The 15,992-nt window shown below is 46.6% G+C and overlaps 1 protein-coding gene across 2 annotated transcripts in view; it reads right to left on the reverse strand.

The window, feature by feature from the left end:
• The window catches only part of HDLBP (high density lipoprotein binding protein), a 39,168-nt gene extending 23,192 nt beyond the window's left edge, over nucleotides 1-15,976 (reverse strand). Inside the window, exon 1 of one of the 2 annotated variants that reach the window (XM_062611139.1) lies at nucleotides 15,838-15,976. The gene's annotated coding sequence lies outside the window, so the exon portion shown is untranslated. Of the gene's footprint in view, nucleotides 1-670; nucleotides 804-15,837 lie in introns of those variants that run through there. The other variant, XM_062611140.1, reaches the window with a different exon arrangement.
• Between the last annotated feature and the right edge of the window lie 16 nt (nucleotides 15,977-15,992).

Consider the following 15,992-nt stretch of genomic DNA (forward strand, 5'->3'; position numbering starts at 1 on the left):
CGGCCGCAACACACAACTGGGGGGAAAGGGGCTCCCGCGGGGGAATCGGTGACAGCCGTGAGACTGCCGGGGGCGGCAGCGAGTGAGGCGCGGGACTGTCCCGAGTCCGCGGTTAGCACCTTACCAACGTCCGCTCGGCCCCGCCGATGGCCCAGGGAGCGGGGCCGGGGCGCTCGCCCCTGTAAGTCACAGCAGCATCCGGGGAAAGGCTGCCCGCCGTCGCCGCTCCGCGGACTGATGCGGCACTTGGAGGAGCGCCCGCCGCCGACCGTTTTGGCTTGTACGAGGCGCAAACCCTCCGACTACCGGGGACTACGTGGAGCCATCCCGACCCTTGCTGCCCCCTCCCCACGCACCCACGGGGCCCAGCGCCCCCATCAGCTGGGCCCCGGGACGGCGCCGCACGCCAGCGCTGTCCAACAGCTGCTGTCGGCTTGCACCGCCGTTTCGACACAGCCCGAGGCCGCACCACCGGCTGCTCCGAGCGCCCTTCTCCCCGAGCGGCTCCCGCCGGACTTTGCCCGGCCCAGCCGGCGGGAAGTTGACCCGGAGTTTCCCGGCACGTCGGTGCCGAGGCAAAGGAAGTGAGGCCGCGCCGGGCCGAGCCCCCCCCAAGCCTCCACGTCGGCGCCGCGGCAGAGGAGCCGCCCCCCCGTCCCCCGTGACTCACTCCGGCCGGTGCCCGCTCGCCCGCCCTGCTGGAGAACCGGAGCGCTCCTGGGAGAGCGGCGCGGCGCCCGCCCCGCCACCTATATAGGCCGGGCCGCTGCCAATCCCCGGCCCGCACGTCAGCGGGACATGCCCCTTCCCGGCGGGGCCAGACCGCCACGCGGGCCTCGCGCCGCCGGGGGCGCCCCGTGGCCTGCCCGCCGCGGAGGAGCGAACCTGCGGCTCTGGCGGCGGTCCCGCTCCCGCCGCCCGGCCCGACGGACTGCACTGCGAGGGAAGAGCCGCGGGTCCCTTCCACCCGCGCTGCGCCCCCGGGGGTTGCCAAGCCGCCGCCTGCTCCAGCCCCAGGCTGCCGCTCGAGGGAAAGCCCACGGCCGCCTTGCCTTCCACAATGCAGACACGGGCAATGCCTCCCTTCTGCGGCCCGGCGGCTCCGTGGGACGCGAAAGCTACAGCTAGAGCTGCTGCAGAACCGAGCCTGCGCGGCTGGCTGTCCCCAGCGCCGGGCCAGGCCCCTCTGCGGTGGCGGAGTCAGCTCAGCTCCCCAGAGCTTCCAACTACCCAGTGTGTTTAGCTGAGGCCGGTTTCGCGCAGGGCTTGTGAGCTAGAGAGGCTCACGAGGGCTCTAAGCACTTTTAAAACCACGGCTGGCACCGGAGAGCAGCCAACACCTGGGGCTTCTGCCCTGCCCTACAAGTGGAGAGGGACACTGAGGTCCCAGCCCCAGACAGCCAGTTCCTTCTCCGTGCAGCTTGTGCCAGAGCAGCAGCTTCTCTTCTGCTGAGGTTGCAAACAGAAGGAGCAGGTTAAGAGCAAGATTAAAAAAAAAAAAAAAAAAATACCCCCTCACCCACCAATAGCCCCCTCTCCTTATTCTAATCTCTAACGTGGAAATGGGGAAGAGCTAAGGCAAGGCAAGCCAACAAGCACAATACTCTCCTGCTGAGAGGATGTTTATTAAAGTTTGTGCAATATAGATGTTTTTAATTATTAGCCCTGCACCCTCAGGGAACTGAGGGAGAAAAAAAATCATCACATCAGTGTAAAAATACATGAAATTCGAGCTGATTTTTGCTTTAGCTCAGTCTCTGCCTGTTTCCCTACACAGGATATATTTTCCTCATCATTCATAAGCTGCACTTAGTGACTGCTTTTCTCATTCACATCTTGCTCTCTCCCAGTCCCTAGCAAACTAAACACAAGAACCTGCTTTGTGGAGCTCTGACCACAGCCGTTCAAGGTCTTCGGGAACAACTGCTTTTGATTACATGCAGTAATCTTTAGATATATTCATGTGCTGTATTTTATGGTAAGATAGACGGTATTTAGCCATAAGTAAAATTATGATTACTTATTACTATTATTGAGCAAGAGCAGATTTCTCCAGTTTTCCTTTTTTTAATCCTGTGTGTTTTAATGATGAGGACATCATTAAACACCTGAACTCTGACTCAAACAACAATTTATCACTGTAAATAATACACTTGTGGGTGAAATGGGGCAGTATGTTAAAGGGAGGCTGCAGGGATATCGCTCCAAGCATGGAGCTGCCACACAGAAAGGCAGCAACTACTACTGCCACGTCATATACGCTTCCAAGAGCTGGCTCAGGCGCCTCCAACACAAACCATCTAGGCTGTGCATGCCAGCAGCACCCCGTAAGACACACAAGCAGGATCATGCCTACAGAGACAGAGGTGGTTCATGCAAAAGCAGAGCTTTAGGGGCCTGAAGCAGCACCTCCAGACTTTGGACGCTTCTGCTTCCAGGCAGCAGCTGGGAATGCAGGGGGTTCTGGTTTGGGACTTAGAGCTGAGCACTCTGAACCTCCCTTGAGGTGCATGATGCTTTCACCCCCTCAAGTTTATCTCCCCAGCGGAAAGCAAGCAGCCTCCTCTCAACACTCAACTTCGCTCCATCCAATTGACCACAACACCGGTAAGTACTGCGATACCCTGTGCGAGGAATCAGAGGAGCCTCACAACCGCCAGACCAGAGCATCTTACTGAAACACCAACATCCTTCTCCCTCTCATTATCTGGTTTAGTATGGACCTTCTGTAGGGACATGACAGTTTAAGCCTACGGGACAACAAAAGCCCCTCTGCTCTATGCAGTGTTGCTGCCACTGGGGTTGCTAGGAGAGGGACTTTTTCAGTAGGGCTTGTAGGGACACAACAAGGGGGAATGGCTTCGAACTGACAGACGGAAGATTTATATTAAGATACTAGAAGGAAATCCTTCTCTGTGAGGGTGGTGAGGCGCTGGCACAGGTTGCCCAGAGAAGCTGTGGCTGCCCCATCCCTAGCAGTGTTCAAGGCCAGGTTGGACAGGGCTTGAAGCAACCTGATCTAGTGGAAGGTGCCCCTGCCCATGGCAGGGGGTTTGGAACTGGATGAACTTTAAGGTCCCTTCCAACACAAACTGTTCTGTGATTCTATGATTTCTTGGCTTTTATCACAGCTTCCTCTCCAGGACCATTTAAGAAGGAATCTTCCCCATGTGTTTCTGTAGCTCTTCCTTTATTTGCAGCTGCAAGTAGTGGGAGGGAAGCCTGCCAGGCCCAGAAGTTACTGGAAGGCGTAGAGCATCTCACTGCATGCCACCCTCAAATAATGATTTCTGTCACTGCAAAACTGTCACAGGCTGTTCTCCTTAGAGGAAGGTCTTGCACAGGAAAAGAGGGTAGTGCAGGGGGAGAGCTCACCTTTCCTCCCACGTTCAGGAAGTACAGAAATGTCCTGTGCATGGATAAAGGCATATTTGCTCCTCCTGCCAGCACAACATCAACCATCTACATCGCACCCCATCTTTCTTCTTCAATAAGGCAATGGCATACGGGCAGACAGAGGTTTGCAGGGGCTACTTGGTATCTGTTCGGTCTCTACTCACCCCCAAAGTGCAATGTCACACCAAGAAATTAATAAAAGCTTGTTGTGGAGATGCATGTAAAAGTCTCCTCTAAGTCAGGCATGGGAATTTTTGGTAGCTGAGTAGCGAGGAGACAGAAGGAGGTACCCAGCCCCTTGACAAACACCAACCTGCCTCCCTTCCTCTAGCATCCCGTATTTTAGCAGCATTGTAACAGACCCTGTTTTCATGATTTGAAATAAAATGGAAGAGAAAGCCTCCCCAAAAGACCACAAATGTGTGACAGAAAGGTTGAACAATTGGGTAATATGTAGTTTCCATGGCTTATCAAACTGGCAGTTCCTATCACCAGTCTGAGGGAGGACACAGAAATAGGACCAGCAAAAATATGAAATGCACACAGAGATAAAACTAACTCTGCACAAGTTAGGAGCTTGGTTTTTTGAACATGTGTTTGCCAGTGAAAGAAAAGGTTGAGGAGTTAAGAAGCTTTCCATAATCACACCACCTCAGGACTCCTGGGGAAGGGAGAGGAAACTTTCAGCTCCTTAAACCACTGGAGCAAAGACCACAAAAAAGTTGGTCTTTCCTGGCACATGCACCCTTAGCTGAGCTAGGATTTTGCAAAGGATTTCTTTTAGCCTGTTCTTATTTTCTGTTGTTACAAGAGATCCCTAATTTTCCTTCCAGAGACTGCAAGCCTTATTTGGAAAGCAACCCAAGTATGCTCCAAAGAGTGTGTGCTGTGATTTTACTTTCTGTTAAATATAACTCCAGATTTCTAGAACTGTACAAACAGGCCCCCTTTTTGTACTCTGGGTGCTTATCCCACACACCTAAGTTAGAGAGCACCACAAAAAAAACTATTCCTGAAATCATCTACTTCAGCACATCTTTCACCAGTGGCATGAGCAGAAAAGGGCTGGGGGAATACTTTGCATCACGCTAGAAAAAGAAGTGGATAAGGATTTAGGACGCAAAGCACACATGGTTTTCAGCCACAGCAAGTGAGAGACACCTCTCAGCTCTAAAGCCATCTCCATGGCTTGCCATGGGATCTTCCAATAGCATGCTTTTATTTTTACCGGAAAACCTGTATTAAACTGAAGCTAAGGCTCAAATTACATAGATCCTTCTGCCAAGAGAATGAGAAAACCTCCATCATAAAAAAAAAGACTGAACGTAAGAAACATGAGCAACATGGACTCAAGTGACTTTGAGACCAGATTTTCTATATTTGCCACAAGGAAGGAAACTTCCAGGGATGTGCAAGTCAGGCATCCCTCTTCCCCATTCACATATCAGTACTAGGAAAAAATGATTCTGTAGGCTAAATTCTGCCTCTCAGATGTACTGAATGCAACCCCATCATCTTCAGAGGCCCACCGTAAATATCCAAGTAGAGAACTGCTTGTAGAAAGAGAGAAGTCTAACTGAACCTATACGCTAATTCCAACTCCAACCATTTAATCATGTTGTCAAGAAAGGAGGGAGGTGGAAGAAAGAGGAACAACTGCATGTATGTGTCTCACATGGGACCTAGGTGGTACAGATAAGGGATCCCAGGGGAGTGCAACACTACTCCTGGTAAAACCTACATTGTTTATCGAGGGCAATTCTCTTGCACAAGCAGAAGAGCTGACCAGACATCAAATGAAGGTGACTAACCTCAGCAGACCTCTCAGGCCAAAATGGTTGTTTAAAAGACTTGCTTTTACTTCCTGGGCACCCTGACAATAAAATTATGCAACCACCAGTTAGCAAAAACCATATACGCTGCGCTTCCTAGACTATCACAGGGTACAATATAAAAAGGGGAAAGCAAATTAGGTAGGAAGAACAGGAGCAACTTACTGGTGCGGACAGAGCTCCAGCGTGAGCAAGTAGCTTCAAACCCTCTGACTGCAGAGAGAAAAAAGCTGCTAGTTAACGGGCAGAGATGCATGCTCTACACAGGAACACTGTGAGATTTAATGCAGACAAACCAGTGAAGAGACTCAAATTCTGCTCTTAGTTTTGCTGCTGATTCATTGATCAGTGAAATTCAGTTACCCTGGCTGTGCATACGCAGCAGTCTTGATTTACTCTGTGGACTCATTATTTTATTTCAGGTTGCTCAGAAGGCTGTGATCCTTGGATGTCAGGTGCTCTGACAAAACAAATGCCATTTCAGAGATGAGGAAGAAAGTCAGTGGACAGTTTAATAAGATCAATGCAAAAGCAAAGCAAAAGGAAACCACACAGGATAGGTCAGAGCCTGTCCTTCTACTTACACTGGGAGAGAAATCTGATTATTTAACACAAACTTGGTTTTCAGAAGTCGGATTTCAAATAACCAAGATAAAATGTAATGAGATGAAAACAGAAGTAATACATTCAGATCAAGAATGATGGATTTGAATTTCCCACCTGTATTTCAAGCGTGGTTATAGGCAAATTTAGGAATTGAAAAGGTTGTCAAAAGTAAAAGCAAATTTCAGGTTCTTGCCCTTGGGGAGCCAATAAAGACTTTGAGGAGGAATGTTTTTTAAATGTGAGGGACAAAACAATATAAAGTATCTTCCTGTGTTGCTTTACAATTTCACAGCAAAGCAAAACACTGGCTCGATTCAAGATTAGGAGGAGGACTCCAAAACAAAGATTCCTGATATATTGCCTGGAAAGCGGCAATAGCACAGAGTAGCAGAAGTGAAAGTAGTCAAAGAAATTCAGAGTATCTGACAACAAGCTGGAGGTCTGAGTCTCTGGGGTCTCTAGTCCAACCTTCTGCTCAAAACAGGGTCAGACCAAGGCATTCAGGGCTTGCTTTAGATCTTTGAAACCTTCAAAGATGCACAAGCTTTCTGGGCAACCTATTCCAACATCTAACTATCCCAAGTTTCTTGCCTGCAGTCAGAACCTTTAATTTCAATTCTGGATCTTAATGCTGATCAGAGCTTCCTTGTTAATTTAGATTCTCCCCCCCCAGCCATGTGCCCATCACAAACAGGTGCTTTCACAGTGGTGCTGCCACACTGATCTCTGCTGAACCTTCACTGCAGATGGAAAAGAAAAATCTTCCACAAGTAATTAGCTGAGAGCTACTTCCCGATGCCTGCTAATGTCACAGTTACCCAAGAGTGAGGATTGCGGGGATACTGCAGAACATGGCACAGGCTATTATTCCTTTTCTGTTCTTCAGAAGGAAACTTTCACTTCACCCTCCTCTGGCAGCTGGGTTGGAGTTCTTTTGTTTACCTTTCCAGTGTCTCTTGTTCCCTTTTCCTTGGCCACTGCAATATAAAATGAACACGTGGCAATTTTCTAAGTCTTTTTCTTTTTTTAGAGATGCTTCCAGAAGCTCTCACGTGCTACACATCACACAGCTTGGAAAGGTAGAGGACTTGCAAGCCCTAAACTCACCCTTTTGCACATTAACTGCCCTATATTCAGACAATTCAAAGCTGACCCTTGTCTCACAGCTTGAACCTGTCACCATGCCCCCTAAAGACCCTCCTACAGATACTGTTAGGCTAGTGTTTTGCAGGGCAGAATTTAAGGAGCTGTTTATAAAGATGAGAATCAATTAGCTAAATATATACAGCAAATAAAAAGTAGCAAACTAAATGAGACAACCCAAATGACATTTTTCAGGGGGGCAGGGGACAATTTGCAACTTCAGCATGTAAACTGTGTTTACAGACATTTGCTTTTGTCTGTTTTGATTGGTTTTTAACTTGCTTAGCTACTAGGTATTTATTGTGAAGAAAAACCGAAGCAAGGTTGTTGATGCTCTGTGAAAGATTTTCAAGATTCCTCAGTTACTAATGTTTATTGGATAACAAAAGCCTCAGAGAATGCTGGCACTCCATTTTTATAAACTTTCTATGTGCTCTGGTATGTTTCCCTCCAAGTTCCAGTTCCCCAAGTCACATGGCTTCACAAGACTCTCCAATTCTGTAATATTTTCCCCTTTATTTCTATCTCTCAGTTACACTAAGCAGTTTGAAAATACGACCCAAAGATGATTGTGCTATTGTGATGAACAAAACCCTCAAAAGAATAAAATAAGCTTTCAGGGAGGCTACTGCTCTGTTTGGAGAGGGAATGAACAATTTAAAATTGAACACCCCCCCCCCCCCCAAAAAAAAAAAAAAAAAAACACAACAAAAAAAAACAACCAAATCCTAAAAAAAAAAAAAAAAAACAAAACCCAAACAAAAAAAAAATTTCCATACAAAAAGAACCCATCTTCACTTTGGCAACAATTCCTCTGAAAGGGCATTAAAGGAAATACCTGATTCCAACTGCCACTTGTTTAAAGCACTGATAGGACCCTCACTATTTAACCACAGCCTTCCCTTTGTCATATTCATGGCATATGCAACAGGGGCTCAACACAACCACAGAGAAGCACTAATTCCTAATCTCTGCTAGGCCAAGCAAAAGGCTCTTCATGTGCTAGACAAAATTACATCAGAGTGATCTAAACTCACAGTGAAAAAAACAGACAGTCTTCTCTTCCAAATCTGCAAGGCCACTCTAAGCCTGCTATGAAAGGGGAGCAAGCAAGAACTCAGAGTAAACCCATTTCCACGAATTGTAATAAATAATATTATCCTACGCTTAAACCCGCTTTTCGTAACTGACTCATTGCCAGTCCCACCTTGCTCATCTTTGGGCTGAACAAGAAAGGTACATGTGCCATTTTAGGTAGAATTTTTTTTGGTTTGATACCTTATTTTGTACCGTCCTCCACCCAGATGCTACTGGGTTTGGATTAATAAAAAAGAGTGCCATAAGCAATATGAAATTTCAAATGAAAAATTAATAAAGAGGGATTAAGATTTCTTAAATTTCCAAGAACATCTAAACTTCTCTGAACAGTCACTGCTTGCTCTCATTTTTACCCACATCTGTCACAATCAACAGAGCCATGAACTCAGTATTTTAATTTAATGAAACTAAGAGCAGAAGTAGAACTTTAAAGTTTCCTCCATCCTATTTAACTTTCTCTACTTTTAAGCAACAGTCACATACATACAACTTGCTATTCTTCAGATTTCAAAGGTCCTTGTAACACCTAAATCCCAGCAGGCTGCACCAGCTGCTGAAGTATTCATTTTGAAAACAAAAGCATATGCAGTAACAGGCCAAGCATAACATACTCCCATCTATACGCTCACCCTGCTGCTCTGTGAGCTGTTGCTCTCAGCTTTTCTTTCAACTGCTTCAACACAGGTTTACTTTCAGCTTTATCACTTGAACAGAGATAACAGCAAACTTACCTTCTACTGTGCAATGGAAACAGCCAGGGCCTTGTTTGCAAAGAGCAGAGCCCTGCTCCCCTCTTTGGGAAGGGCAGGATAGATCAGCTAGCCCATGCCATCCCCAGTGCTCACAAGAGACACAAACACCCCCAACTCCTCACTCAAGGCCACAGCCAGGGCAAGCAGCAACCAGCTCATTTGGATTGCTCCTGGCCTCTCACACTCAGTGGGGCTCTCTAAGACTGCCTCTGTCCCTGCCAGTGGAGAAATCTTCCTTGCATTTTAACTCTGACCCTTATTCTCTTCCTTTTCCCTAACTTGACCCATGTACCCACCCCATGCCTGATGTCCCTGTTCCTGCCACACAGCCTGGCCTACGCTTTGTTTGTTGCTCATTTTTGGCAAATATCCAGTTTATTTTGTGAAATATCCAGTTTAATTCTCAGTGACAGAAGTGCAAGGGTAGACAGAAAGAGAGTACCAGAAACAACAGGAAGAGAACAGCAAGTGGTACTACTGCAGGTGGTAATAACCAAATATAGCAACAGCATCAAAGTGTTCACTGTTGCCCTAAAAGAAAAAAAAAAAAAAAAAGCTTTAGATGATTTTTCAGACAACCCACTGCAAAACCTCAGAAATCCAGTCAACCAGACCTAGAAGAGCTGGGGGAAAAGGGACAAGAGACTGAAGCCCGTGCTACATGCCAATACCCTAAACCAAGCTTGACATTTGAATCATGCAAGAAGATTATTCCAGTTATACAATCCCTGAGGAAAAACATGCTAGAGGTTAACTTTGTGAAAGTTAGTCATGCCTGCCTCATGATATTTACTGTAAGATATAATACTGGTAACCTTCCTTTAAAATCAGAGTGCTGATACAGACCTTATCGCCTGCCCTGCATATGGCTCAGACAGCACTTTTATGGGCTTTGACAGAGACTCCAAAAAGCAGTTATCAGTTTAATAACATGGGGAAAGGACTGGGTCCTGCCACCTCCAAGCTGAATTGTAACAGTCAAAACATGACAGGGTTCCAAGTCTTTCATCCTTAAAATCTGGTTAGTTGCTGGGCTGCTGCTAACCACATAGCTACAGCACAGGAGTATCAGTTGCCATATCAGCACTTGTTTCCAGACATGTTTTATTAACCGATATTTTTTGTGCAGGTAAAAGGTATGGTGGTACACACAAGTTATACGCACAGATGTTTTATCCAGAATCTCCCCACTTTGTGACATGTTCACATGCAAGTCACTCGTGGAATTCTGTTTGTTACACTGGGTTTGGTTGGGTATTTTTCTTTTCTTCCATTAATGCTAAGTAAATCTATCAGTTCCATCAGTTCTTTCTCATCAATGGAAAACCTTTAGTAAAGACCTCAAAACTGCCAGAAACTGTGCTGCTTAGCACAAGAGGATGTGGCACTACTTCCATTTCCTGGAAACAAGTAAATCAATTTTACTTTACAATTAAACAGCATCACTGAAGGAAGGTTGCTTGAATATTACTCTGCTATTGAATCCTCTCAAAGGCAAAACTTTTCCTGCGAATCATTATTTCTTGGTATCTTACAGCTACTGAACCAACCCATTCCCTTCTTCCAGTGCTGTTTTTCCACTGAAGTTAAATTCATTGCAATTTCCTCTAACCAAGCTTTTTGTGGTTCACCATTTCTCTCGGGTTTCTCCCTCTTTTTCTGCCTGCTGCTTTGTGAGCACCTCTTTTGTGACTCTAGCTGGACACAGCTCCTTGCTTCAACCCTGCTCCTCACAAAAGAATTACATGCTTCTATCGCTGCCTCAGCGGCACAGCCTCACAGTAAAGGCAGCTGTGGCCAAGGTCAGTCCTCCGCACCCACACAGCAACTGGACCAAGACTGCTCCTTCAGCCTCTGCTCAGGAACCTGCTCCTGGCACTGAGACCACAGGTTTATTCCCATGTCCAACAACTGAAAAAGTGCAACACTTCGCTAAGGCAGGAGCATTGTTAGCACCGTAAGTGCAGTTACAAGTCCTGTTGTGTCAGCCTCCCCCCCCCAATACCGCTACCATTTTGCTTTAGAGTAGTAAGTAGAAATCCAGCTGGCATTGTTATTACACCAAATGTTTTTTTTTTAGAGTCAGATGAAAATAATAAATTAGCATGATGAGGTATAAAAGTATCTAAGTTATTTACATACTATCATATCTAGTAATAATTTGTAAAATACTAATAGGGCTCTTTCAAGCCTTAAAAGATCCATCAGATTCAATAGTCAACAAAATTGAACCAGTTGTGAGGGACAAGTGATGTCTACCAGCAAGTTCAACGCAGCATCTGTATTGTATGGTAGCTGCTAGAAAGGATGCTCTTATTTCTGTGAGGCTACTGGGAAAACACCAGAGCTTGTGTAGGTAGAAACACCAAAGATCACCTAAATGAAGGAAAATAGAACCATTTCAGCTTTAACATACATAAGTATCTCACAAAACAACAAACCCAGAAAATCCGTAACAGTCTGACTACTTTTGCATGTTAGAATCAAAATTTTAAGCCACATAATCTCCCAGTAACCTGAAGTCTTCTATACACCTTTTTTCAACCTGACTCCATGATTCTCTTTCACTGAAGTCACACCAGGAGAGCTATGGGGCAACATGAGTTCACAGAAGGAAGACAGGGAAAAAGGTCACTCGAATTATTAGGTGTGCAGGACTTTTCCATTTAACGTGGTAAAGTAAATCACAATATTTTAATAGCAGATTTTTCTGACATAAACAGCCTTTCTTTTAAAGCTAAAGGACTGCTAAATATAAAGCCACATGCTGAATTCTCTCAGGTATCCAGGATAAGCCTGTAACACAAAATTATTCTTCTACAGCTAGGAATTTCTAAAATGAAACCAGCTCTTGAAACCAGCCCCAAACTGAGGATTTCAGACTCTTGCCATAATTATGAGCGAAGCACCTGAGGTCTGGAGACCAGCTCCAGGTGTCTTGCGCTCCTCCACAATCCCTCCCTCAGTAGGTCATACTGACCTCCTACTCCAAACAGTATCACAGCCCACCCACCATAAATACCAAAGCCTCCTGGTAACACAGAATCCCCTGGAATAGCTTCTGGATCAAAGCCCTAGGAAAAAAAAAATAACAATAATCAAACAAAAACAAACAAACAAACAAAAACCCCAAACAAACAAAAAAAAACCACCAGCAAACCACACAATACAACCTCATACTCTCTTCTTTCAAGGTCAGGATAATTAGGAAAAGGAACAGAAGCCTAATCCTGCAGCTGGGTTTTATTTTCCTACCTCCTCTTTATCTGTTTTCATATTTTAATACAACACCACCTACTGAACTCTTGCACAGACCCATGTTGCAAAAGTTTTACAGGCTCTGCGCCTCTCAGTAATGTGCTCTTGGACAAGTCAGACTTGTTACTGGGTGAACATGAATTCCTCAGCCCACTTTGAAAACCCCTGTTGAAACTTCTTCAGCAGTGCATGGGTTTGTCAAGATTATAACAGCATTCCCATAAGGGTAACTACAGAGAAGAGGCTGTTATTATGCATGATCCACGGGGTACTAAGAGGCTTATATTTCTTGTTACAGTGTCTTACTTCTATATGCAAAAGGAAGAGTATGATCTGGAAAAGGTGGTATCAGCTGAAATACTGTAACCAATAAAACATCCCAATTTTGTTTGAAAAAGTATAAACTGCAGAGGCTGGCCTGTCAGGGATGGCTCTCCAATCTGATAACAGCTATGAAATCCAAGATTACAGATCCCTCTTCTAACAAATCATACATCTTCAGAAGCAGCTTAATGTGAATTGAAAAACTAAATGAGCTACTTGACTGAGAACTATTAACTGCCCCTACTGTACCAAAAATAAGTTACTGTTGCTACCACCATGCTGCATAACATAACGATAACATTATGTTCCAATTCCAGGTCAGGGTTTACCCCTTTCCTGATCATCCCAGTCTAGAGAAGTAGGACCGACGAAAAAGCAGGGAACATAATAACCTTTAATACATAAGAAACGGGGTCATAATTTTTTTCACGTTTTCAGGGAGAACTGGCGGGGGGGGGTGAGAGGAGAGAAAGAAGACAACAAGAAATCAGCTTATCTTGCAGTGGAGGAGACAGGAGGAGTATGTGTCACCATCAGGAGTGAAACACCAGAACAATCTATATAGGACAAACACAAGGGAATCTTTTCTAACTGCTTCTTAGAAGCCCCTTAGAAAATCTTGAGAATGACCTAAGCTTACTGCATGTTGCTACAGTAGCAAAGCTTAGGCTAGACAGTTACACTGCCTCTTCTACCCTACATTTACAGACCTCCATGTTGTTACCTCCACATCTAGTGAGCGCGTTTCCCGTGCCTGTCATTCTGATCTGTGAAAGACATACTACTGTGGACTTTCCTGGAAGTAAAAGCTTAGGGTTTTTTTATGGCTTGACTATGTGGGTGTCCCTACCTACGATTTGGGCCACACTGCATGAAAGCCCATGTAAAAACAGGAAGACTTTTTTTCTAACAGCTGAAACCTGAACAGGCAACTGGTTGGAGATACAGAGCTTTAGCACACACAGAACTACACATTACATTATTGCTTCCATTCCTGTCCTGCCTCTGATACATGCTCCTCTGTCAGAGGGAGGAATATCCAATCCCCCTGTGGAACAATACATGAAACACCACTTTCAAGTCTGGGTTGAATGGTGGGGGGAGGAAGAGAAGTAATAAAAAAAAAAAAAAGCCATTATCATATCTGTTAAACTGTCTTCTAACTGAAAACAATTTTGTTGCATTTGAAGAGCAACAGTAGGAAAAAGTGAGGACAAATCATTGGGCAACAGCTTTATTGGCTTTACAAAAAAGAAAATATGCAAAAAGTCAATGCAGCACATATCAGTGTGCAGAATTTTCTCTGTTATTACACACCAGTATAAGAAGTGACTCTTTAAAAAAAAAAAAACAACCAAAAAAAAAAAAAAAAGGAAAATGTACAGTTCTGGTCTCCTCAACATAAAAGGACATGGAACTGTTGAAACAAGTCCAGAGGAGAGCCACAAGGATGATCAGGGGCTGCAGCACCTCCCATATGAAGACGGGATGAGAAAGTCGGGGCTGTTCAGCCTGGAGAAGAGAAGGCTGCGTGGAGACCTCATAGCAGCCTTCCAGTATCTGAAGGGGACCTACAGGGATGCTGGGGAAGGACTCTTCATTAGGGACTGTAGTGATAGGACAAGGGGTAATGGGTTAAAACTTAAACAGGGGAAGTTTAGATTCGATATAAGGAAGAAGTTCTTTACTGTGAGGGTGGTGAGGCACTGGAATGGGTTGCCCAGGGAAGTTGTGAATGCTCCATCCCTGGTAGTGTTCAAGGCCAGGCTGGACAGAGCCTTGGGTGACATGGTTTAGTGTGAGGTGTCCCTGCCCATGGCAGGGGGGTTGGAACTAAATGATCTTAAGGTCCTTTCCAACCCGAACTAGTCTATGATTCTATGAAATTCCTTGGTACTCAGTGTCTCTAATCTTCTCTTCTCCCAGCCATAGAGTTGCAAATTTGAATTCAAATTCCAAACTGGAGCTGTGAATTCAAGGACCTTGGCTCTCATCAGTTACAAGTGAACTGCTGATGCTATTACTAACACTCCCAGCACAACCAGCTCTCTTGCTTCTTGTGTTTCAGTGGAAGGAATTGCTCTTGCCAGTTGGGAATCCTTTCCTACTGCTTGGGGAAGGCCAGCAGAAGAAGCACTACTTACCATATGCCAAGCCACTTCAGCTACAGCCAAACTGGGCCCAAGAACCATGAGCATCCTGTGCTTAACCCTCTTCAGTTCTGCTTAACTGCAGGATCACCCTGTTCTATAAATAACCTGCAATAAAACCACACTGCAGGACTAGAGAGCAGTTAGTGAAAAAGAGCAACTTCCCTTCTATCACACAGAGGTAGCTGGCTCTGCCTGAACAATCAAATAATTGTTTGGGTTGAAAAGGACCTTGAAGCTCCCCTTGTTCCACACCCCCTGCCATGGACAGGAACACCTTCCACTAGACCAGGTTGCTCAAAGTCCCATCCAAGCTGGCTTTGAACACTGCCAGGGAGGGGGCAGCCGCAGCTTCTCTGGGCAACCTGTGCCAGTGCTTCAGCGCCATCACAGGGAAGAATTTCTTCCCTCATATCTAATCTAAATCTCCCCTCTGTGAGCTCAAAGCCATCCCCCTTGTCCTGTCACTACATGTCCTTGTAAAAAGTGTCATTGTCCGTCCCCTCCCTCCCACTCCCTGGATTTCTTGACAGCCCCTTCAGATATTGAAAGCTGCTCTAAGGTTTCCCCAGACTATTCTCTTCTGCAGGCTGAACAAGCCCAGCTCTCTTAGCCTGTCTTCATTGAAAGTCACAGGTGAGACAGAAACCTTTCTCCAGAACAGCCCATGACCATAACCTCACCCACCAGCAGTGCAAAATGAGACTATTACACTCAAGCTCGAACTCTAACAGTCCAAGAGGCCGGCCAGACCCCAGGACAGGACCTGCCATCACGCTGACACGGCGGCGGGGCTGTGGAAGACGACCTCATCCGTGTCACGGCTGGAGGCCCCACGCAGGGGCAGCCCGGAAACACCGCCGGCTGACCCACGGCCGCCGCAAGGGGTGGAAGCTGGGCATGACTCATGTTTTTTGTTCGCTCCCTGGCGCAGCGCGGAGCAGCCGCTGCCCGAGGGAGCGGCGGAGAGACCCCTCCGAGCAGCTCCTACGCCCGTCCCGAAGGAGAGAAGCGTGGTACGAGGGGGAGGGCGCCCGGCGGCACGTGGCGCACCCGTCGCCAATCGGAAAGGCCGAGACCATAGAGCGGAGCCGGGCGCTCGCTAGACGTTCTGCCCGGGGAGCCCGTCTCTCTGCTGCCGCCATCTTGTTGGAGGCAGCAGAACCCGCTCGACCGCCCAACTGGGCCGCGCCCTCCTCCTCACTTACCTCAGGCGCTCCCCACCCTATGCCGCCCTCCCGCGCGGTCGGCGCCACTGGGCGCGGGGACCGGCTTTACCTCTAGTAGGCCCGCAGCGAAGCCTATGCTGGGTACGAGGCCGAGGGGCCGGCCGCCATCTTGGTAAAGAAGAGGGATGTGCGTGACCTACCAACATAAGGATGATCCCTCCCCCCACGTACCCTTGGCCGGCGGGTTGCTATGGGAACGGGCAG

Source organism: Pezoporus occidentalis, unplaced genomic scaffold, assembly GCF_034315485.1.
Source record: "Pezoporus occidentalis ecotype Australia unplaced genomic scaffold, CSIRO_AGI_Poc_V1 ctg151, whole genome shotgun sequence".
Classification (NCBI taxonomy): Eukaryota; Metazoa; Chordata; class Aves; order Psittaciformes; family Psittacidae; genus Pezoporus; species Pezoporus occidentalis.